A 27,142-nucleotide genomic window follows, 5' to 3' on the forward strand; every position below is an offset into this window, starting at 1 on the left:
CCAGCGACACGTATCAATTTGCTCAAGGTCATTGAAATCTTCACAACAAGAACAATAGCCGGTCCCATGGTTCTTGCAACGGTCACATTAAATTAAATTTTTTCTAAATAATTTTGTTTTTCTTTAACACAATATTCGTATAATAATTTCACAGTTACAACCTTTTTTAAATAATGTTGAATTACATTGGTGAAACAACAATGCAGCGGGAGCGACAACATCTGAACAGGTATAAATAAGTTTGTAGTAAAATCATGACAAGTGTTCATTTCAGACCTTCTATCCCGGGGGAGGGGGTGTATAGAAAATTTTCAGGGAAGGAGGGATATGCGGTGCACGTTATGCAATAAGGGTAATAATGAATGGATAAATAACATTTTTCTGGGTGGCATAAATTTTTCTTTTGGGGGATAATACCGGTCGCTAGATATACTTAAGAAAGAACGCTTAAATTAATAATATTTTCACATAGCGATTTATAGAATTGTCGGTAAAATGATAAGGAACCGGAACAATGTCGAGACATAAGTATGTATTAATAATAGGCATCCGAACAAAAACATTTCTCGTGTTTATGTGAGCGTAACTTGGTCAATTTTTATGGAGGGCAAACGTTATTTTTGTTAATATACCGTATATTTAAAGACTATAATCCTTAGATATAATTAATCTGCATCATGATGCATTGTGATGGCAAATGACGTTGAACAAATAAATTTCCATTAAATTATTAAGTCTTTTTATTTATAGTTAATAGTTCCAAAAATTATATCTGTATATATATATATATTGATAAAATAATTCTTACAAATCTAAAATGTCGTTTCTTTAATATTTTTCTAATTAATTTACAAAATACCAAGGAGGCGTTGCCTCGTTAAATTATTAAAGAGAGGGAAATTGCTTCTCTCACCCCTCACCAATCGTATACGAATATGCATGATAATATAAGTTATTAAAATATTAAAATATCAATAAATTAGGTGGTGTGCATTTCGACTGCAATTAACCATAGGTAATGGCGTTGATTAATAGTCATGTAAATAAATTATAATAACAAAGATCCATCGTGATATACAACTAGTAACAATTAATGTAAAGTAAATATTGATTGCCTTTGTTTGCGTGGATTTTCGATCCCATGTTTCGTTGTATTAAAAAATAATTTTTCAACAATTATATAGATTGCTTAAAGCAAAACCCAAATACTAATCGAAATTGACGTTTAAGATCGGTCAAGCTTTCATGGTACGATTTGAGTCGATTGTACACTGTATTTGTACGGGAATGGCGAGGAAAAAGTACTTTATACAAAACTCTTATGCCACGTATGCTCATATAAAAATATATTACAAGTATCCCTGGGCCTTATCCCAGTCGTAACTTCAATCGTTTGTTTCATGTTTTAATATTGTGCTAATAGTTTGCTTAATTTATTAATTATTACTTTCAAATCGAATATTTTTCTTGAGCAATATTCATTCTCTAAGATTATGAATAATTATTATAATAAATTATCTACGATTAAGTAATTGATTAATTTATTAGAAGCTATGATAATCATAACGCTGCACATTTTAACAAAATTTTAGAGGAAATTTTTAATACCCTCACCATCATAAATATTTAAATGTTTGACACTGTTTGTAACGAAGACATAATTTTAAATGATGAGGAAGGATAATCAACTATAAAAACTAAAACTAAGACGTTAATTAGGTACGCGGTCTCGATAACGTTTATTCCAGGAGCCAACTTTTAAACATTTTAGATTTTTTTACACAGAATATATAAATTATAAAGCAGTGAACATAATTATAATTTATCTATTGCAATGTTAAGGCTGTAAGAATTGAAAAGAAAAATAATTGTATTAAAATGTAAAGTTAATTTATGTTCATTGTACTGAAATAAACTTAGAAGAGCTAAAAGGGTACATTGTGTTCTCGCGTATCGAGATCAATTTAGAGGTAAGTATAAGAATTACTATAGCGAGCTGACTAGAACACGAAATTCATAGGTTGACGGTATTAAAGCAATTTAACGTTTAATTAAACAGAGGAAATTGTTCAAAAGAAAAAGTGTTAATTTAAGTATATCATTTATAACTCATATATATACTTATACGTATATAAAAATTAAAGACATAATTTTAGGACATTTTCTCGAGTTTTTAACAGCATTACGTTCCCAGTTTTAGATATTATCGATTGAATGCATTGTGCGTTTTAAAAAAAGTCCCTGGTTGGTATTCCAATTTAAATAACGAAATGGGCCAAGAATCACACTGTTTTAAAAAAATATTTTCAATTCGTCACGTTATCTAAACACAAGTATAAATTGTAAGAATACGTATTATATTGCCGAGCGTGATGTTTGTAAGTAATGCGTCGTTTAACGGCTTAAAACTAAAACGAGTAATTTTTATATTTTATTTATCATACGTTTGTGTTCGTGTGTGTCTGTAAAACTATTAACTATTAGATATCCACATAGTTTTATATTTTGCCTGAGATTACTTTTTGATGTAAAAAGAAGTAATGATATTTTTTTTTATTGTTAATTGTAATCAAATTACTTCTTTGCCGTTATTTCTCGAATCGCATCACGTATAAGCATCATAAAAACTGAATAATTCGGAAATTGACCGTTCCTTCTGGTATAAAAATCATAATGATACTCATGGTTAGTTGTACCTATTCATAAAATGAAAATTCGTAAATAGCATTGTGCGACCATTGTTTGCGTGACTGCGCACTACTTGGAAAACCCGTTAATAGAAAAATTAACAATAACTATGTATATTTTAATAGTTAAAATTTTTATCATAATAATATTTTCGATTATTTTTTTAAACACTTTGAAACTACTTGCATACACTACTTGCATCTGTAAATTGAATATGTTTAGTATATATGTAGAGAGAAAAAAAATCGTGTATCATGTACAGTATTGTGCTAATTATAGGTAATATGATTTGAACTAGTTTTTGAAGGCCCGACGATAAAACTATCTCGTCGCGTCCAACTTTCATTATTTTCATTAGATTGCGTTGAAATACAAAAAGGTCAAAGAAAATAAGTATTTTAAAAATTATCTCGTGTTTGAAGCGAAAAAGATCTTTAACTTGAAACATCAATACACACATTCAACCGTCAAAGCGCAATGTCCGCAGCTGTAATTAATGAGAAACCTTAAGAACGCTGTACAGACATAAGACCGGATTTTTTTTTTTTTTTAATTTTACACAAAATAAATTATAATTACAACGTCTCATTAAGTCGGTTAAAGTTAATGTTCATCAAATAGGTCGAAAACAACATGTACCATACATCATCGCTGTAATAATTGAAAACACGTTCTCCATTGTCCATTGCTTTTATTGTCTTAGAACCATCGTCGAACCGAATACCCCGTTACTATCGCGACAAGTTTAAGTCTTATGATTTCCGAATGAACTATACATTTTATTCTATAGCGAAATCCTTTTGTCGCGCGGACTTCGAGACGATTATCCGAACACACATTTACACCAATCGTCCGCAGCAGACGACACATTTCACGAGAATGGTCTTGTGTTCTGGACATTTTATTCACGGGACGAGTATTCGATAAAATGTACGGTTCATCTACATTCTGCACAATGATAACATCGAAGTACCGCACGACACATAAAATACGGTGCACGTGCTTACGTGGGCAAATATTAAATCACAAAATTTTCAAAACATAATTTACGTTCTTGTGTGTTTACTGGTATATACTTCCTTTAAGACTATTTGTTGGTACACGGATATAATAGTTATAGATTTAGGGTTGCCGTAAAAGTTCAAGTACTGACTGGGACGTTTACAAAAATAATTTCCACAGCTTTTTTTTTTTTTTTAATGATTTTGAATTATAAAATTTAAAACACAATGCAATGCATATAGTTTTCTAACTTTTTCACCGGTTTCAATAAATCTGGTTTCTCCTTGACGTACGTATGAAATTCCGAACAAGTAATTTTAAAATTATATTTGAACTGAATGATATTATATTATAGTTTCTATTTGAAGACAGTTACGATATTTGTCCCAATTCGGGCCATTATGAAAATTTTTATTTAAACATAATATTTAAATTTATAATTTATATTATTATATTTAAATTATGTTAAAATATCCTCTCAAATTTTAGCATTATGACCAGAAATGGCATATAAGAGTTGACACATCAAAATTAAATTATGTTTTTTTCAACATATCAGTTTTTTGAAAGAAATGTAACCATTTGTCATGCATGTTTTTTTTTATATTCGAATCTTCGTCAACTTTTGGTTTTTTAATGAAATCTTTAAGGTAGTTACCTAAAATATTTCTTCATAGCAACTATCCATGATATCAATATCTACGCTTTTATTTTAAATACTGGTAAGTTTTTGTCTTTTCAATGTATTCCCATTGCATGTCAATGTATTCCCATTGCATGGTAGAACCAAGATCCATCCACGATAATACATCAAATTTTATGATAGGCTTACTTTACTGTTAAAATTTTCCTTTGGTGTTTCATAATAATAATCGACATCTTCATCAAATAAATTTATTAACAATAAAATCTGAACATCATCTTTTATCTTATTATGTAATATTTTCATAAAAACGGAGTGTTCGACGTGAAATTAAATGTTTTTGTCGTTTTCGAGTAAAACGTTTTAAAATATAATTGATGTTTTTTATAACTTAATTATATTTAACCGGGACTTTTGGAAGGTTTAATAGGACTACCGGGACCGAAATCATAAACTGGTGACATGTTCCGGTGTACCGGGACGTATGGCAACCATAGTTATAAAATAACACATGTGTATAGCGATAAGATTACCTTGGTTTTAGGTAGATCATCGTATTTATACGTATATATACGTATAAATACGTAAGATATATATATCGTCGTGTATATGATTAAGGAAATGATTAATACAAGGAAACGGTGTACGATTGTTTATTGATTGTACGTATGTAAAATTATTATTTAACCTTTCTAAAATTTTCATGCGTATTCGAATAATTAATTTATCATCTAGGTAAGAGTTTCTTAACTTTTACACAACTCATATACTTATTTGGTCTATACAAAATAAAATATAAATAAAATTCTGTTTATGTATGGTAAATACCAAAAAATATTCATTACTCATCGCCAACGACCATACCACGTTGAATACACCAGTTCTCGTCCGATCACTGAAGTTAAGCAACGTCGGGCGTAGTTAGTACTTGGATGGGTGACCGCTTGGGAACACTACGTGCCGTTGGCATTTTTTTTAATACAATTTCACCAATTTTCTGATTTAAAATGGTTTTGATATTTAAAATCGTATTTTTTTTTTATATTTTATTCTTCTCATACTTGTGGTACACGACTTATATGATTCTTATGTAAATTAATTACGATATGGATCCGTGAATTAATCAATCAAAAGTAGCTATTAGTAGCTATTAGAATACCACCGATGGATGACCACTCTATTCAATAAATTTCACAAATTACGCTTGGTGTATACATTGTTTTATAAGATTGTGCATAAAAATGTTGATAATAAAAAAAAAAAAAAACACAATATTTTTTACATCGGAGTAGTAATTGCATTAATCTAAAACTGTAAAATATCTCTTGGATGAGGCTAGTAATTCGGTTAGTTAATACATAAATTAACACGTGAAAATAATAAACATTATAAATATTACATTATTTTGATAAGCTATAAGCGCATGGTATCCGTAAACTTTGTACTAGTTCTTTTATAGTATCAAAATTAAAATATACAGCTTAATTTTGAAGTACCTGCAAGGTTCAAAGCATTTAGAACTTGATTTACTTTAACATAATTTCAAACAGAAAACTATTCTCAGTATAATTTAGTACATAGCGTGCGGAGCTTAAATTCATCCCGTTTGTAATTAGATTTCGAGTGAAACAAGATACGTTTCGGTCTTACAATGATCTGTGATTTTTTGTGTCTACGTACAGAATTCGACTTTGTGTATTATAATAATCATAAGAGATTTTAATAAAAAATATTGATAAGTTGTACTTTGATAGAGGTAATTTTACAAATTTCACAACAATTTTCCAAACGATTTAAAAAAAACTAACAAGTAGTTATAAAAAACAGCAAAATTCTCACCATTAATATTACTATACCGGTTTTGACTTAATCGAATTATTATTTCATCGTCATTCTAAGTATAATAATCATAGAGACACGAAACCGAATTTTTACATTACCGTTTGCTATAGATGGTAAAATTTTCAGAAAATTTTTTAAAGCAATTTATAAAAATTTGAAATGTTGATGTTACTTAGTTTTTTTCGATCAAATATTTTATTTTAATAAAAAGTGTTGAAAATGTAATACAGTGTTCTTTAAAAATATATATTGCTGATTAATAAACAAAAGAAAAAATGAGCTTGATTTCCATGAAAATATTATGAGCGTTTAAACATCAACAAAACGTTATGAATCACGAAAATTCACCACATTTGCGTAGTAAAACAAGGTCGCCAACCAGCACTCGAGATTTGAAAATCGGAGCATTTGCGATTTGTTTTTTTATACCAATAATGATAACGAACAACAAGTAAACAACACGTTGGTCGAGGAAAAAGATTCACCTGCAACATCGACCGTCATTCTGTGGCGGGTTTAAGGGGTTGGTTAAGGGGGAATTAGCCCCTTCACCTTGAGACTAAGCTAACTAATTTACAAAGCCAAGTATTATAATATATTAATAATTATTGAGGTTGGGATTTTATAACACTTAAAATTGCATAAATATACGATATAATATTACCTTAAAAATCGCTAAATAAGATCTAAAAATATGCAATAAAAAAAATAAAAAAAAAAGGAAATTTATTATTTAATAATTTTATACGAGCACACGAGACGAATGTGAACTGTATAAGTGAATTCTACACTCGTTCGTTGATAATCGGCTTTTAGTAGATTTAATAGAAATCGACAAAAAAAACCAACAAAATCAGCAAATAACAAAAATTAGAACCAAATAACTAAAATGAAATTATTGTATTATATTATACCTACCTATATATTATCGCTGTAATTGTACAGAGTTGTATCAGCGTAATTGGTTTATTTACTTAATCTATACATTTATAATTTAAAATTAAAATTAAAATTTTGAATCTTGAAAATTCGATGAACAAAAATCAAAAAACACGTTTGCCAAAATACAATTTCATAAAATACACCCGATTTTGATTAAAACACAGGTAAAAGGCAAAATAGTCTCAAAAAATCAAAAAAAAAGCACTATAAACTAAAAAAGGCAAAATATGCAAAAAAAAAAAAAGCACGATAAAATTGTTTATTTGAGTTCTCTGTATTATGAAACACATTTTAGCTTACTCAGCTATTTTATACGCATCTCATAAGAAATATGCAAATGCTATAAAATCCCAACCCTGATAAGTATTATAATTATAAAAAATCGTCAATCGTCATTGATGAATATGGTACCTGTTTTATATATATATATATATATATATATATATATATATTTTATAACCAATTAACTCATTTTTATTGTTGATTATACGTGTATTCCTATATTTTTAAAATGGTTTTAGTTTAAAATCGATACCAATAATGTAACTATTAAAAATTTGTCACTTTTGTGAAAAAAATGACTTATTCACGAGCAGCGACGTACTCACAGAGGGAGTCATGGGGTTTGAACCCCCCCCCCCCCTTTGGCCGTATTTTTTTAAATTATTTCAATAGTTTAATAATAATTGATTATTGATTTTATTGATTATAATTTAGTGGTTTATACGTCATTAGTTACCAATATCACGGTTATCAAGTAGGATTGGAGCATGACCATAGAAAAAGTTCTATGACACGACCACGCTATCAATTTAACAATTTGTGATAATGTGGTTTTTTAAAACAGTACAAAATTTGTAATTATTATGACAATGGGGGGTGTGGGGGCAGATCCCTTCACTTTTGTGTTCTAGTAAATGTTCAGAGCCCCCCCCCCCCCCATTGAAAATTCCTGAGAACGTCACTGCTCACGAGGGACTCAAAAACATATTCTGCAATTTGAAATTGTGTACAGATTTTCAAAACAACTAACTAAATTCTTGAACCTCCGTTAGCCCCTCCCTCGGTGAATGATAAAACCCGATCCTGCCGTCATTAGAAGTATGAGTCGATCCGTCCGAACTGTTTGGCTCAGAGCCGTTCGCTCAATGACCGATGCAGCGAAACGTAATTTCGCGACGGTTTTCGCACCGGTCTAGATCGAGAATTCGAGCCGTTCCGAAATCCCTTGCGTGTCGCCTCCGTTCGTTACCTGAGCACAGGACGAGAAGGGGTCATCGCGTTTTGCGGGTTGCACGCTACGGCACGGGAACGCGCCAAAAATCACGTAGCACGGTACGTGTGCGTGAATAATGTAAACGTTAATAAATCAACGCGGGACGGTTTCACGTACGGTGTTGGCCGCGCGACCCGCCGCGTAGTAACGCGCGAAAACCGAACGAACGGGAAACGTATTTGAAAAACGTGAACGCGGCACGACGTGTTCGGAAACGGTTTACGCGCGTTTTCGACGCGCGCGCGCAATTATCACCGCCACCGGTCCGTTCCACGGCCCATAATCATATTATATCGTAACGCGTTTACCGCGTCTCGGGTGCGGTACGCTAATTATTTTTTTCGCCCGTCGAACACCCGAAACGAATTCTTCTGCGCCCTTAGCCCTGCGATCGGCCGCTGTACCCGTGCATACCACTTGATGTGTAGCTAATGGTATATGATGTATATCAATGGCCAGGGATTTATTTTTATTTACTTTCTTAGGTGCGGGGGTGGGCTAATTTCTGTGACGAACAAACGAATCTTACGTTTGCGATTCGTACCTACGGTATGAAGGGTGGATAAATATACAGAGGACTTCCCCCACTGGATCGCACCTAAATGTAAAAGTCGTCACGAGATACTGGTACCTGATACGCAGGGGCGGCTTGTCAGGAGAGACTTTAAGACTGCGTCTCCTCTTGAAAAAAAAAAAATAGCCACATGCAAACAATGACTATTCAAAAATAAAAATGTAAAAAAATATATTTATTTGAATTTCAAAATATGATGTACCATTAACTTTGTTTATTATTATAATTTGAAGACCACAAAATCTAAAACCTATTAATAGTTCGATGGAAATTCTATTTCAGCCATTTCGACGACGGTCGCCGTTTCAGTGAAACTGTCGCCCGACAGGTTCAACCGTAATGTAATGTTTCGGCTTGTTTGACGGAGAGGGCCGGGCAAAAAAGCTGCATGTTATAGACACTACTGAAATTGGGTTCAAGACAATAATTTGCGTGCCACCGCGCCGTAATTAGTCGCTGTACGCCGTCATCTGCGTTTTTCTGCGAATCCGTAGACAAAAAATAGATCGTGTTAGATTAAGTTAAAAATATTAACTTGATATTAAATTTACGTATTGAGCATCATTCATTCTCCAATAAAAAGGTTTTTCTTGTTCGTTGTTGTATGGATTTTATGTTTAATAATTTCAATCCCCCCCAGAACATATACTACGAGCCGCTACTGCCTGTACGTGCTGAATGTTCCGCGAGCACCTGCGCCCTACGACTCGTGCAATCCCGGGCATGCTTCGTCGGACGCAGTGCATTTCAGTCTCGTATAAAACTAGAATGGTTAATGGTTTGTTCATCGCGTATAATGCACGGTACAAAAATTAACATTGTTTCAATTATTTAGACTGTAAACATCATTAAATCATAATAGTAATACACGTGCAACGCATTTGATGTTCATGGTATTTACGGTCGGCGTGAGTAAAAACCAAAATAGGCTCCGATTCAATATTATTGAATACGTCCTTAAAAAAAAAAAAATAATAATAATAATAATAAAACTCTCGTACACATTGCAATACAAATATACGGTTTGAGTTTAAAATAATCTAATATTATTTAGTATACCGTATAAGCAGATTTTTCTTGACTGACGGAGAATCAACTTAAAGCTTAAAATTTAATAGAAAGTGACTTGGCATTTTGGCAGTACATCTCAGTTTCATGATGTCATCACTCAGCGTTCACTAAGAAAGGATTTTGCGAATTTTTGATTTCAAATGCCAAAAAACTTTTTTCTTAAGATAATTATTTTTTAAATTGTGTTATAATATAACAATTTTGACATATTATGTCACGTCACGGCATTCGGCAAGTATCGTAGGCCGTAGGACATTTAATACGTACGGCATGGCATATCGACAAGAGTCGCATGCCTTGCATAGAAATCCATAGACACATCTTTGCGCCTTCTACTAATTCATTTTATCGTATTACACCAATCCCTGGTTTTGATACGGATTACAAAATTTTTTTGTTTACGGAAATGTGACCGGTCCTCGGATGGTGATGACCGCGATAACAAAGATCATGTAAGACATTTTAATATTTTCCTATAGTTATATTGTAGTTTCATACTATCTGTGGTGATACTCATTATTTTATCATTAACGCAACGGTTTTGCATAAATGGAAAATAATTTTTATCAAGTGTTGAAGTGTAATTAATTGAGGGTAGAGGATTTCTAGTTTTTTCATATTTGTCTTGAATTGTTGCCGAAAAATGTAAGTGTTTTATAAATATGTTTCATATCTTTAGAAGGTTGTAGTTAAGATTTTATTTTATATAAATTTGCACATTAAATATTCATATTTAATGTAAATCAGATGAATGAAGAGCATTAAATGCACACATTTAGAAAATAGTCTGTGTAAAATTATATTTTATTCAGATAATTATCTAATCATTATATGACATAAAAAGCATTAAAGGTTGAGTAATAATTCTCTATCTGGTGATGTATGTAAAAATTAATCTTGTTGTCATTTAATCTTATCTATTGTTTGATGTTGGAAAAATTTACAAACACATTTCTATTATTTTAAGATAAAGTAAAAGTGAATAATAGAAGAAAGAAAGCAATTTTAACTTTTTGAGTTTTTTATTAATTAATTATATGTATAATAATAATTGTTATAACAAATCTACAGTTGTAAAATCTAAAGTTTTAAGAAATTATTTAAATATATAATAGTTTTTAAATTTGCAAGTATTAACAGTAATTTGTCTAAATATTTGAGTATTTCCAGATAAAGAGCTTTTTAGACAATTTTTTGTAAAGCTGGTACATAAATATTAATATTTTTATATTTTTTGTAATAGCTACTATGCTAGTGATTCACTACTGTTAGATTATGCCAAAACCAGTAAAAACTTAATAGGATATATCCAAAATATAATTTATAAATGCACAAAACATTAAATTCTAAATGCACAGAATTATTGTTAATTATTGTTATAATATATAGGTTTCAATAACAAAAATGATAGTTAAACAGTCTAAAAGTAAGCTTCACTCCAAATTTAAATCATACTAATCGATTGTTGATGACGAATACATAATACAATACGTACACAAAATATTTTATAGCCATGGGGGATGAACGTGCCATCGTCGATCTCCCTACAGGTACACCACTGCCATGATGCGTGTTTGTTGTACAACATCGGAGTTCTCCTCCCGTACTATCCACCGTAACATTTGCGGCGATGAGTTTCCCCGGGTTTCCTCTGGTCTAACGTCGGGTTGGATTAGATTCCGACGATTATCGCGTTATCATCGTATTGTATTATATTATTATCATTAATATCATATTGTTGTATATTTATGTATACGATGCACAATGCACCGTTAGTATCTTTTTTTTTTTTGTTGAACTCGTTTCCTAGGTCGGAATCGCGTACGCGCGCCCATATTACCGTTCAAAGGGTTCGGGCGCGATTCGAACGATAACGGAAAAAACCCCGCGCCGGTGTAATCCCCCGGTAAAGGCTTTTAATCCTTTAAAAGGCCGAAATCCCTATTGTGTCACATCGGTGACAAGATCGTGTTTCACGCATCAGTAAAACGTTATTTAGACGTACGTGTTGTAAGAGGCCATATTGTCACCGCTGTAAAATTGCCACCGCGATAGATTTTTAATGGATCATCCTAGCAAGCGTGTTTTTCAGCGCACTGCATATCGTAGACCGCGATGCCGTAGCGAGTTGTAATAGTATATCGTAACAAGAACCTGGTGCGGATCCAGGATTTCAATATGGGGTGGGATATGGGGTTGAATAGATAAACATACATATGTAATTCACATAAAACGTATTTCTTATTTTCATTAGATATTCAAAAATGCATGATTATATAGGACAATTTATACATAAATACATTTTATTCATATTTCGTATATAGAATTATTAAAGTTAATGAATGATTCTAGACGATGCGTTCTATAGTCGTCAAATCTTTCGATAATATTGTCTATTTGTATTTCTGCCTTCGCATTAGTACATAGTAAGACAAGCCCATCTAATCTATTCTATACCAAGTTTTAAGTTTTCGTCATGCAGAAAAAAGTTTTTTCAACGATTGAAACATTGACAGATAAGGTACCGTGTATTTTGAAAAGAATATTAACAGCTGGGTAGATTTATTCGTCACGTGCTATGAAATAGTGTATTATTTAATGTATTATTTATAATGCGTTATTTGGTATGTTTAGCTATAACTCAAACACTAGTTTGACAAAACGCGTTAGAAATATAGGCGAATAAAAGGGGGATAATAGGATCGTATAAATAAATAGCGTACATAATTGATTGAAACGCAGCGTATTTATTGCTAAAGTAACGAATTGTCCACTATTGAGTGCCAACCATTATGAATACGTTGGCGTTTCAACGGCGTGCGTGATTCACGAAGAATATAAGATATTAAAATGCTAAATGCCTTTTATGTAAACGTGTTGTTTATCATGCATTTTGACATACGACATCCGTAAACATAAAATGATTGGTTTTATGAAATACAGATAGCGCATGTTCCGCTGTTTCACCGGGCGTCACCCGATTGCGGCCCAAAGTAACCTTTTTACCTTTTCACCTATCCCGATTGCGGCCCGTACATAGCAGGTAGGAATTACTATTCAAGTGGTTATCAAAATCAAATAAATATCCCAATTGCGTCCGATATGTATTTTGACATCGTAATCAACTATCGTAATCACGATTCACACGATAACCAATATTCGGCGTGGTAATTTCCATAGATGTATACAACAACTATTAGCTATTTTTTTACTGTAGACAATTTATTATTTTAATATTCGACTATTTATTGACTATTTACTGACATAATTGTATTTCATATCTTTATATATTGTAAAAAATTTATTATTTTGTTATTTTACTATTTGTTACTGCAATCTCGTAATTATACTTTTAACATAAATATTAAACATTTTGTGAACCAATGTGTGTCTGGACGCAATCGGGATACTTATATTTGGGATAAAATACGACTACCTGGATTCGGGCTGCAATCGGGCAACTTTGGTTTCACCAACATACTCTTGTGACAAACAGTAATTTATTATTGGCAAATTATCGGTAGCCCCAATGGTACCCATCAATCAAATAATATAATAATAATAATAATTATCAGATAAAAACAAGCCCGAAGTTTAGAAAATTATGAGACGTAGTACATTAATTTAATTAAATTTCTCGTTCCTATGTAAAAAAATATTTTTCATAATAATTTTTTCGTCGGTAAATAAATATTTACAAGGATGATTGTTATAAACATTTTCAAGAATAGTTGATTGTCAGAATTTAAAAAATATTCGCGAGAGGTCATCCCGCTGTCCGGATCCATGCCTGAAAATGACGTATTCCGTTTCGATTCAAGTTGTCAATTTTACCATTGGACAATGTCGACGGTTTCACTGATATTTTCGTGCATCAGGATTCCGAAAATATATCTGATCACAGAGTGTTTGGCTGCATCAGAGCGTATAATGTTCGGTCATAGGGATAGGCGGACATCGAGGGGGGGGGGCCTTAATTAGGCTTAGCCCCCAAATATTTTAATAGCCTACCAAAATCGAAAAATATTGTTAGAAATGTTATTTGTTATATTTATAATTATCTGTTCGTTTTTTTGAAAATCATAAAATAAGAAATAATAAAAAATTATGTATAATAGCATTAACAATACCAATTAGTTCAGCTATTTGCGAAAGAAGTTTCAATGCAATGAAAAAAATAAAAACTTGGCTAAGGACATCGTTGGTTCAAGATAGGTTCAGCGATTTTTCAATACTATATAATGAAAAAGATAAATCGAAAAATATAAAAAGCGATGACATTTTGAATATCTTTGCTGTTACAAATATATATTTGTCATTAAAATAAAATATTAATTATTTTTAAATATACGTTATTTAGTGTTTTTTTTTAATACAATTTAAACATATCTACATTTTTAACAGTAATAAGTTTTAATCGTGCATGGGAAAGGGACGTTGGGACGAAGCTCCTGCGGGTTATTTTACATTGAATTATTATAGCCCCCCCCCCCCCAAAAAAAAAAAAGTCAACCAAATGTCCGCCTATGGTCATAGGTGTGAACGTGTAAGCACAAACGTCTCGTTACGCCAGCGGTGATAATTAGCACGTTCGTGATAATAGAGTTTTATTTTGTATTCAGTTGGCCGTTGCAGCTCCATTACCGTTGCACCGGTGCGTGACCGCGCGTCTCGCCGGGTTCGAGATTACACGCCGTTCAGCACGAAAAACACCTAACGCGAAGTGGTAAACGAAAGAGGATCCGTGTCATAAGCGGATCCGTTATAGCTCATGGACGTGTCTTACGCGCGACACAGTCGACTCGACGATAAAAGCGAACCGACAATCGGTCGAAGACGACGTTACAGTCAACGTTTCAACAAGGTCTTCAGCGAATAAGTTAACAAAAATAATAACTATCGTTGTAATCATACATATATAAATACACAAGGCGCCGCTGCGATTATCATCACCGTAAATCGTAAACGTTTTCGTACGTCACGGGAAATCCTTACCATCGGACGCGAATTCGCGTGTTGGTACGTATTTTTGTTCGAACCGCAACCGCTCTGGCCCACAAATCAAGATGCACTGGATACCCAACGAGCCTATATTGAAAATTACATTAGAATAACACAAGGTGACTCCGCCAAAACGATCTAGCGCTTGTTATCATATTAGTGGCAAATCGCACAAATAGATAGACATCGATTTATTTACCGCCGAAATGTGTTTCATGTTTTATAAGACATTACACGATTATGATTTATTTCTTTTTCCTAATCCAAATTAATATTTCGTTTCTGAACGTTTTGTATGGTTGTACGTTGTCAACGATTACCGACGCATTCTATCACTGAACGTTCATTTTGTCCACTCGCAGACGTTTGCAATCGTAAAGTCAGTTCGAGTTTCCGTTCAACCCGTTCGGGTGCAGCGACGTTCTGAATAGGTACATCGGTAACGTTAACGCGCGGCATCGTCGAATTACAATATTACAATAACGATATTACCCGATATCGTTCGCCGAATCCGGCGCGGACTACCCCCAATCGCGCGGATCAGACGACACAGTGCGGGTGTACTTGTCGTATATTATTCTGTTGCGCTATTAAAATCGCATCGATCGTCGGGATTTCGCGGGAGAACGGCACAATCGAACGGGCCAATCTCGTCGATCGCATCTCGGGTTGCCCGCCGTGCACCCGTCGCGTGCACAAGAGGGCCGGCCGCCGGCAATTTATTAAACGGCGGTAATTTCATTTTTCATATTTATTTATTTTTTCTTTATTTTTGTCCACCCCTCCGACGCGCAGGGGTGAACGCGCGTTTTACCATAACGTTACCGTGCACGTCGCGGTGCGCAATATTTGCGATTGCGATTATGGGGCGTACAATGGGCGCAGAGCGTTTAACGACAACGGTTCACCGGTTTCCGCGGAACCCCAAAAAAATCGAATCCCCCGGACCCTGTCCACCGCCCGATCATCATACTAACACCTCGTCAGGCAGACGGGAACAACGGTCGTGCACGACGATTGTCACGCAACGAAACGAGTAGTCGACGACGAGATGACTAACTGGAGAACGTTTCGGCTCGTGGACGTTTCGAAACAAACGCGTGCGTCGGACTGCAGATCGATGCGTTTCCGTCGCGCAATAATGCTTCCGATGTATATTGGACCGTCGAATATTCGGAGACGCGATCGCAAAAAATGCCTACGACAATTAGACTAACTCGATTTTAATTGAACGCGAAACAATGCTTTTCGCCGTTATAATTTTCGGTCTGAAACAACCAATCTGTTTGAAACCGACCTGATGTGGCGATTGTCGAAACGCAAACGATCTAACGGAAAAGCGAAAATAGCGAAAGCAAAACGACGGAAATAAAAAAAATCATATCAACGAAGTATCGTTGTCTTAGTTCAGCGGTTACTGCTTGCCCTCATTGCCAACAGCTCAAAGCGTGATTGTATAAGTCAAACGGCGGTGGAGGGGGCACAGTGAGTGACAAACGCACGAAACGGAAAGAACATTTTATCCGCTTGCGGTGTTCACGTGTCACGTGTACGGTCGAAAATTTGCTACCGACAACCGCGCCGCGACGCACAGACATACAAGGCCGGTGAGAGGGTGGAAAGAGATGGTTGAAGTCCCGGGTCAGGTAAAAAGTCAAGTAGAGGCCCTGGAAACGATCAGCCCCGAGTTCCTCAGAAGTTCTCGCCACGGCGCGACCGATACCTCAGGGGGGGGGGGGGCGACCACCTTATAGACACTTGCGAGGGCGAGGAGGTAAACGTTCGCAACAGCAAGACAATGACAAAAGGAGAGGTAGCGGTGTTCGGTGCTGGACGATTTAATGAAATAAAAAACAAAACAATCGGTAAACGGCCAACGCTCGTAAACGTGCGAACAAAATTTGTAAAAAATTTAATAGTTTTACGATTGGCGTACGGTTCGTATCGACGCGATCCGAGAACCACATGTGTCGCATGGGTTAAGGGAGAAAGGACGATGTCTCCCGGTAGTAGTGCAGCGCTGTGTGGGCGCGATCGCGCGGGTGCGCCGAAACGCGGCCGATTCAAATTTCACGAGCGGGCTGATTCGCGTGACGACACCGAACGCACGGTTCCGATTCGCCGCACGTGCCCCCGGAACTTTATTCGCTTCGGTGCGCATGGGCGCAACTGAAGACCAAATATTGGGAGTGTTGAAATTTTCTGAAAATAATATTAAATAGTATTTAACTTTAATTACTATAGATCATATAGATCTGAAAAAAATAAACTGTAGCGCTACATTTGAACTCAGGGGTGCTAAAAACCTTACTGTGCCCCTCTAGTTGCACCTATGCCGGGGCGCGCAATGTGAACGACCATTTGCGAATGTTCGCACCCCTCGACCTATTGGCTTCTCTAACGGTGCGATCGTCGAAGGGCACACGGTTCGGGTCGGACGGCGCATTTTTCCACCGGCCGGTACATGGTTGAACGCCCGTGCTTTTACCTAGTTTTACCTTTTTTTTTAATTTCTCTATTTTCTACCGTCACACTCGTTAGCAGATACGGAGTGCATACGTTATAAATATTTTTATCCGAAACCGATGATTTTCGAAGGATCAAAAACAACGATGACGAGCTTCCGTCGAATTGTTATAATTTTTTTTCCAATCACGTTTCGATCGATTTGCATTTAAAACAACGATTCGCAGTACATCGACGAAAATAAATACGATATAAATGGCGAGGAAATCACCTGTTGGTAACTACGTGCCTTTTTAATGAACAAGTCTCTGCTCCGTTTTCGTTTTTACGTATGCGGTAGCTTTCGGGAAGTGAAAAGGCACACACGAAACATACCAGAGGAATCGTAATACGAGAGTTTAAATTACGTGCGTTGTTCCAGATCTCCCTTCTCCTTCTCCTTAACCATGAATCATAATTCGTTCATCTTAGGTATTTAGTATGTATGTATGTATGTTTTAATTTGTATGCCCATTCTCTAAATTTTTACTAATTGAATAATTTCATTTTAGCATTCAAAAAACCAATGCAAAACTAGAGAAATGTTTCTCTGGCACACTCACTGACGGAACGGATTTGCGATGATGGGAATGGTATGATTTTACGGTCTCATAATTCGGCATGCAATAATGATTAGTAGGGCTCGGAGAACTCAATGCACTTAAAACATACAAAATACGCATGCACTTATGCGCTTAAAAAAGTACGAGTATGATTTAAAAAAATGCACTTCATTTTTATTTTTTAAAGCATAAATAAAAATGATAAAAAATGATTAGAACCCAATTCCATGGTACTTCAAAGTAAGAAATTATTTTGGTTTTTACCTGCAAAACTATTGAATTTACTACTAAACATTTTTTTATGTTTTCAAAAGTTGAAAGATCGCCGATCATTCGATTAATGCAATCAACGAAATAAATATAATTAATAAACAAGGGTTAATAATAAATGAGAGTAAATATAAATAAAATTGAATATTTTGTGTCAACCTGAGATTTGAGAATCATGTTAGATAAAATATCTAATGCCTTATATGAGGGGTGGCAAACCTATGGCACACGTGCCAAAGGTGGAACTTTGACCAAATTTTAATGACACGAGCAAAAAATTGAAATTATTAAAAATTGTACAAAAAAAAAAATTATTTATTTTTGTGTACAGTTTTATACTTTTTTTTATAATCATTATACTATTTATAAAATGTTAGTTATAAAAAATTCAAAGAAACAAATTATATATTTTTGTATATTATTTGTATTGCTTTTTTCATTTATTTATATTATTATTTATGTTATGTATTTCAAAAATGACAATATTCCTTATGTTTTCATACTTTTTTGTCAACTTATATGTTTTTGAAAGCCATAACGAATTAAATTAAATGGAAGGAAATATATTGTTTAACCAATAAAAGGTTTGCTGCTTGTATTTCACTAAGATTGACTAAAATGTAATAAATCTGTAATTTTATTTTTATTCTTAGAAAATATAATTTTCTTTGGGCACATGAACGATTTTCAAATCCTTAATTGGGAAAATCTGGTACTTAAACCAAAAAAGGTTCACCACCCCTGTTTTATATCAATACATAATGAAAAGTCTCGAAATAAATATTATTTTATTATTACAATCTTTTTAAATGTTATAATCAATTTATCAATAATTATTAAATATGCTCTAAAAAATGGAAAAATTAGAAAATTTGTGCTTAAAATTACTAAATCACTAAATATGCAAAATATGCAATATAAACTTTTAATATGTATTTCGTAGTAATAATTTAAATCGTACTTAGCAATAAATTGAATAGCCCAATAAAAAAATGCAAATCTTCCGAATCCTAATGATTAGTCTACGTTTTAATTCCTCAATAAGAAATTCAATGTAATATAACTAATATAAGATACGAGTATATTATATCCTCTCAAAGCGTATTTTTTTTTTTTTTTACGTCAATGATACAGTTTATCCACTTCTGGAACAGCTGGTTCTTCGAACGATTGTTTATTAAATCAATTCGATAATTTCATCGTTTTACATAGTTTATAAAATTATCACTGAAATTCGTTAACAATCTATAAATAATGAAGACAGAAAAATAGTTTTAAAGATTATTGCACTGGTACAACAATACGCATTGTAATAATATTTAACTGCTCGAATAAATATTATGTTTTCTTAATCATGATATTATTTTTTTTATTAACATTCCATTTATTATTGTATTATAATTCAGGTGATATCTATGTACAACACGAACGAATGTCGGATTTTTCAGGAATCTCCGTCAGCTCGTACAACTTTGTGTACCTACTTCGACGTTTACCAGCATTTTGTGTTTCAGTATTGAAAGTCTTGGATGGGTCACTGAGATTTGTTTGAAGCAACGTCGAGTGAACATTCTTTGACATTTTCTTTCGTTGGTTCTTAGACTTCTTGGCAGTTTTATTTTCAGATTTTGATTGAACACCGAGAGCTGTTGAATTTTTTTCCATCGAATTATCCGGCGCATTAATACAGGTAACTTCATCTGAAATTGAAATAATATATGTATATTTACCGGTTATTTTATTAATACGATTCGTATTTTGTCCCAATCAATAACTTACTCATTTTAGTATCGACAGGGGCAATTGGCTCCACTGACGACTTAACTACTAATCTCTTATTCATAACTGTAATACAACTGTTGACAAGCTCTGGTCTATAAACAGTTTCTTCTTCTGGACTTACATAATTTTCTTGAACTTTAGACGATATCGGTGAAAAACTCGAGTGAATATCGCATTTTTCAGGAATCTCCGTCAGCTCGTACAACTTTGTGTACTTAATTCGACGTCTACCTGAATTTCGTGTTTCATTATTGAAAGTCTTAGACGGGTCACTGAAATTCGTCTTGTTTTCTTTCGTAGCACTTTTTATACTCATAGATTCGTTTGAAATAACATCGAGTGAAGAACATCCTTTCGACATTTTCTTTCGTTGATTCTTAGACTTTTTAACAGATCTATTTTCAGAAATTGCTTTATTATCGAGGGCTACTGACTTTTCTTCCAACGAATTATCCGGCGATTTAATAGCCTTATCTGAAATTGGAATAATATATGTATATTTATCGATTATTTTATTCATATGATTCGTATTTTGTCTCAATCAATAACTTACTTTTTGTAATATCGACAGGGGCGATTGGCTCCACCGACGATTTATCTACTACTCTTTTACTCATGACTATAACACAACTGTTGACAAGCTCCGGTCTATTAACAGTTTCTCCAAGTGGACTTGCGTGGTTTTCTTGAGCAGTGGATGACCTCGATGTACGACACGCGTAAATATTGGATCTTTCCGGAAGTTCTGTCAGATCGTATAACTTAGTATACTTGTTATGTTTTTTCCCTGATTTCTGTGTCTTTGAGTTTAAACCTCTAAAATTGGCATTGTAATCCGTTTTATTGTTTTCAGTTATACGAGTACGTTCTACCAACGAGACATTCTCTATATTTGAACATATTGTGGACACCTTTTCCCAGTAGTGCTTCGATGTTTTAAGAACGTTTTCTATTCGGCTATTTGCTATAATGTCAGTTTTATCGTCTTTTCCTAAATGTTTTGGTTTGTGATCAATAATTATTGATTTACATTTAAATTTCCTTGTTTTTTGGCCTCTTGATTGTTTCGCGTCAGTCTTGTGCGGTGACGGTATATCATATGTCTTGTCCAACAAAGACATCATTGGTTTGGAGACGAACGCATCGTGTTTCTTTATAGTCTCGGTGGATTCATTTTTTTCGACAACCATTTTTGTCGTTTTCACGTTATTACTTGTCATCATTATGTCTGATTTAACCTGACACTTTCTGATACAATCGCGTATAACTTCGTAGTGCGTTACTTGATAGTTGTTCTCTGAATTAAATTATGTAGATTTAAACAAGAGACAATATTGCAAGTGCGTTGGTATTCATAGAAATGAATAGAAAATATCTAAGATTGAGTTAATTGTATTGTTTTATCCATTCTTAAACACGTTGCTCTGGATACGAAAAGTGTTATATATTTATATACTATATTATTTACATATATGTATTTTTAAATAATGGGATACTATTCCATATTAAACGGTTTGAGCACAATTAATACTATAAAAAGACAGCTATAGATTTTCACAATTATATTTCAATATAATATAAATTTATAGTTGTTACAACTATAAACAAGCCATAATTTTTAATATCTGCAAACCATTATTTAATTATATAATTCATAAATGCTAAATAACCAGTAATACGCGTTATGACACGAGCGTATCAATTCGCATTAGAAATCTTCCTTGTTTATTATGAGTTTGTTTTGATTCCTATAATTAAATAGTACCTGGAATGCAATACTTACCATAATTTCAAAATAATTACCACAACTTGACTTCATCATATCTTTCTACGGTACTACAGATTTCTAGAAATCTATTATGTAACTCCTCTATTGTAGTACTATTTATTTATTATATGATACGTTTTATCAATGCTGGGCAAGTTAATGATATTTATTAACTTGGTTAAATTAAGTTAATTATTTTCATGTTCAATTACATTAACAATTAAGGTAATTCACATGAGAATTACATAGGGTGACCATACGTCCCGTTTAAAACGGGATTGTCCCTTTTTTTATCATTATGTCCCGTTGTCCCGACAAACTTTGAACAGGACGCTTTTTGTCCTGTTTTTAAAATAGGGTCCCGTTTTAATCACGTTACTTCTATCAAAATTGTAAACCGAGAGCAAAAGAAAAAAAAATAAGACATGTCATATGGTATATATATATATGTAATACGAACTCATGTGTGAGACTTCTAAAGAAATCGATATTAAATACGAATAGTTTACCAATGTACAGTACTATTTATAATCAACCATATTCGGTATAATAGGTATATTAGGTATATTAATCGAAAAATCAAACATAATCGTGCAATAACGTGTGTACATTGCAACGATCTTGTGTTATTAATGTTATAGCCACTATGTATTAGTTCTTTTTATTTAAATTGCTATGAGTCGTTAGTGTTATCACTTGTATTGTTTTTTTTAAATGCCTAAAACGAAATATACGTCCACTGTACCTTTGCAGATTTACTAATGTAATAATAGAAATAATATTATAAATCACAAATATTATATGGACGGACGAAAAAAATAGTTTTCTCGTACCAATTGTCAAAGCAATAATTATTCTTATAAATAATTTTAAAAAATATTCCTGTAATGATTTTTATGATTTTTTGTTAACACAACTAAAACTATTAAATGCAATCAGTTCATCAAAAAAAAAATAATGCCAAAGAATGTACTCGTAATGAAGAAAATTATGAACAATCGACTCAAATAATTCGAAATAATCAATTCAATAAAAATAAAGAATATTTTAAGTAGTTTTTTTTTCAATCTCACAGCAAAAATAGAATGCAAATCAATTTTTAATTAAAATATCAAACTAATTAAAAATTATTTTTATTGCATATAATATAGAAGTTAAAAAAAATGTTGTCTTTTTTTTTTTTGAGAACATATTTGTCCCGTTTTTTTCTTTCATAAATATGGTCACCCTAGTATTACATGAATTAAGTTAAAAATTGAGTTAAAAAATGTCGTTCATATAAGTAACTTTAATTGTTAAGTAAAGTTAGTTACAAAAAAAAAATAATATTTACATTAAGCACTGACTGTTATAAGTGATATATGCAGCAGGGGTGGAACTAGTGGGTGGAAGACGGGGATTCATCCCCGGGCGTAAAATTTTAGTGGGTATAATTTTTGTAATTATTAACAACTAATTTTTTATTATTGACTTTATTAAATATTGATATAAGGTTAAAACTCAATAAGTATGATTGTATATTAATTATTAGAAAAAATTTCTCGAGAAGAATATTTGATTATTTGTCTATGTATGATAAGGTGTAATTTTAATATTTTCCCCGGGATAAAAATTTCTAGTTCCACTTCTGGATATATATATTAACAATTTACAATAGATCTTAATTAACATTAATGATAATGAAAATCTTATTTATGAATATTTTTATTTAACCCTAATTAGAGTAGAAAATATACATTTTTTCATTGGAATTGTTTTTAAGCACTCAAATTTCAGATTTATGGTAATTAATGCATGGTTATTTTTTTAATTAATTTTCATACAAATAAATATAATTAAAAAAAAATATCAATTCTATTTAATGTTCATTAACAGTATGAAAACAAAATAATTAATACAGCTGAAAGTTAACTATAAAATTATACAGACAATACATGTATACCGTAGATACAAAACATTAAAATAAATATATAATATTATTTAACTATATTAAAATCGAAACGAAAATAAAACAATACAATGTATAAGTTAATAAAAATACCTATTGAATCTCAATAAAAGAGTCATCTCTAAATGTTGATCAGCTATTGAATTTCTTTTCTTATCTAATAATATTTAATAATATCATGGATTATGGAATAATACTAATAATAATTGTATTTTATAATCAATGATAATATGTATCGATTATGTAATATACATTTGCGACCATATTTCGTGAAAATAGTAATGTAATTCATGGGCGGCATACTTATTTTTACTAAATTGTCTTAAAATTGTTAATTACTTTTCCCGAAACCGGTTGGTGGAATCTCTAGTATTAGTTAATACCGTGATAAAAATTATATTCTTATCTACAAATTTTTATTTTAATATTTTTTTTAATTTTCATGAACTTGTTATCGAATGCCGTATTTTACAAAAATATTTTCTGGCCTTGAAAATTAAAATTAACTTAATTGGGATAGATGAAAAAGTAATACATTAATTTCAAGTTAAACTGTTAGGAAATGAGTTAAATTTCTAAGTTTAATTAATTTACCATTAATGAAATAAATTGAATTAATAAGTTAAATTAACTTAACTTTTAACTTATTAACTCGTTAATGCCCAGGCACGTATTTTATAAATTGGGGGAAACTGAAAATTTGATATTTTCAATATTTGAAAATTATTCAAATATCAATGAAAATGAATATTTTTTCTGTTTGTGAACAATAAACTTTGTCTCATTATAGAAATATTATTTATTTATTTTTTACCTAAATTATAATTTTAATATAAAAATATTTATATACATTTTGCAAGTAAGATAGATGTATTGTCAGTGGTGTATTTCTCAGTGGTCTACTTTTTAATTTATAGTGCACTAACGGAAATTGCATTTTTGAATTAATATTTTATCCCCCCTAATATATTTTACACCAATTGAAAGTAATCTAATCTTTAGTTCTTATAGTAATTTTTTTATTTGGTAAACATGTAGAAGTAATTTTGACTTCTATATGAAATTGTTCCTTCATAGTAATTGTATTGAAAAATAGGTCACATCAATTTCGCGAATCTCCATAAAAATTGGTACACAGTTGAGACCGAAGAATACTATAATAGCAATAGAACTATATGATCTATTGGTGGATGCTGTGGAAATATTTATCTAGCATCGACATTTGTTTATTGTCTTGGATCCGGGAAATTAGTTTTCGTATAGCAACAAGTTGAGTCGGTTAGAAATCGATCGGTCCATCGGTCTATATTGTGCCCGGTTGAGTGGACACATTAATAGGATATTATTGTTGGGTGGAGAAGGTTCACTGCTGTAACAGGACAAATTGCATAGTGTTCAAAAATGCAAATTGGTTACAACGATTACATTAATGTTCTATGCAAATTGGAAATCATGATTACATTTAATATATGCTGAAGTATGTTTTGATACAAAACGATCACTATTAATATTGTAAAAATCTGTGAATTTAGACCAAAATCGTAGTGTATGTGAAATTTTGTGTATTTGTTGTATTGTATTGTATACATTGATTTTCAATACAAAGAGTATTGAAATTTAAAACGTTAATATATCTAAATTAATAACAAATTAACAATTTTTTTTTCAAATTCTTATGAATGACCACAATAATGTTTTATAAAAAGTCAATTTTATTTTCTATTTATAACTTAATGTTTTGCTGTTTTTTTATAACATATTAATAGAGCTCTTATTAATTAAATTTTTAAATCAAAACATTTGTATATATATAGATTTTACCGTTAAAAAAAACGATAAGAAAATACAACTATTAAAATTAATAGTAAAAATTATATAAAAATAGTGTGTGTACAGTGTAGCATATTTGTTATTTAATATAATCAGTTGCTACACTTTTATTATTTTGAGTGTCACGAAGTTTGTTCAAGTTCGATACTTGACATCGTTATATTTTAATAATTTCTACAAAAACTGATAATAAATATTTTAATTTCAGGACAAAAGCATGGTATGGTAAATCTCAATCACACATCAAATCAAATTCAAATAAGTCACGATTTTATTGATTTTGTATATACCTCATGAAGAATTTTGAATTCGAAACAGGTCGTACATAACAAGTAAATCAATACTCCAGGCTAAGCATTTATTTATTTATTCCTATAAGCTGTGTATTTATATTTTTATCAACAAATATAAACAATTTACTAATTTTTGTTTTAATTTATTACTTAATTAAAATTCAAAATATTTGTATGCAAAATGTTTTTAACGTCATCACATTGAATATATAATACGTGGGGAAAAATAAACAATGGTTTCAGTCCTCCTTTTATACACAATTTCATTAAATTTTTTCCGTAGAGGAGTGGTGCCCCACCCGCGGCCCGCAAAGGTATTCGGTGTGGCCCGTTGCAATTTTTTTTAAAATAAAACAAAATGTTAAAAAAATAATTATAAAATAGGATTTTTTCAAAATGAATTAATTTTACTTTCGAAAATTTTCAAATATAAATTTCACGATATAACCCGTGCACTTAAAAGAGCATACTGGTTGAATTAATGTGTACCTCAATCTGTAATCTTTTCATTAGCCAATAAAAATATTTGAAAACAAATTCAATATTTACCTACATGTATATTGTATACCTACAATGTTTAACAAAATAACATTATTAGATTGGTAAAGATATTATTCGTACTTTTATAATTGATGGTTCGCTTTAAGATAATTAACTCTAAGATAATTGTTTACCAAAGTGGCCCCCCCGAGGAAAAAAGGTCGGACATCATTGCCGTAGAGCACATACAAATTGAATCACAATAGAACCGTGTATTGATTAAAAGCAAACATGACATTTTTATCAAGCGCGTACGCAATAGGGGGGGAGATTCAACCCTCTCCGATTCAGGAAAATTATCAAATATATTTTAACAAAGTAAAAGTGGTTTATAGATTATTTAAATAAGAAAACTTACAGACTAAAACATTTGTAATAGCTATTTGTAATAGCGTTTTGACCAGGACCGAAATGCGTACATTCTATTTAAATTGTAAACTTTTCATACTCGAAATAACATACAATTTACATGTAGTGTTGCAGTATACAAAAAGTAAACAAAAAAGTATTGTAAATCAACGAAATGAACGATTTTCCATTTATTCGAAATGCATATACAAATAACAACAACTGTAACACATTTTGTCCTAGTGGCCTAAGACCT

General features: G+C 31.9%; 1 long non-coding RNA gene and 1 other non-coding gene across 2 annotated transcripts; both read left to right on the plus strand.

The window, feature by feature from the left end:
- On the plus strand, window positions 1–26,076 carry LOC112691275. Its single transcript, XR_003149295.1, has 3 exons — window positions 1–229; window positions 18,057–18,137; window positions 25,914–26,076. It is a non-coding gene; the product is annotated as an uncharacterized LOC112691275 (long non-coding RNA).
- Window positions 5,184–5,302, plus strand: LOC112691277. Its single transcript, XR_003149296.1, has one exon. It is a non-coding gene; the product is annotated as a 5S ribosomal RNA (ribosomal RNA).
- Window positions 26,077–27,142: the final 1,066 nt, after the last annotated feature.

The sequence above is a fragment of the Sipha flava genome, unplaced genomic scaffold (genome assembly GCF_003268045.1).
Source record: "Sipha flava isolate LNK unplaced genomic scaffold, YSA_version1 588_pilon_pilon, whole genome shotgun sequence".
Classification (NCBI taxonomy): Eukaryota; Metazoa; Arthropoda; class Insecta; order Hemiptera; family Aphididae; genus Sipha; species Sipha flava.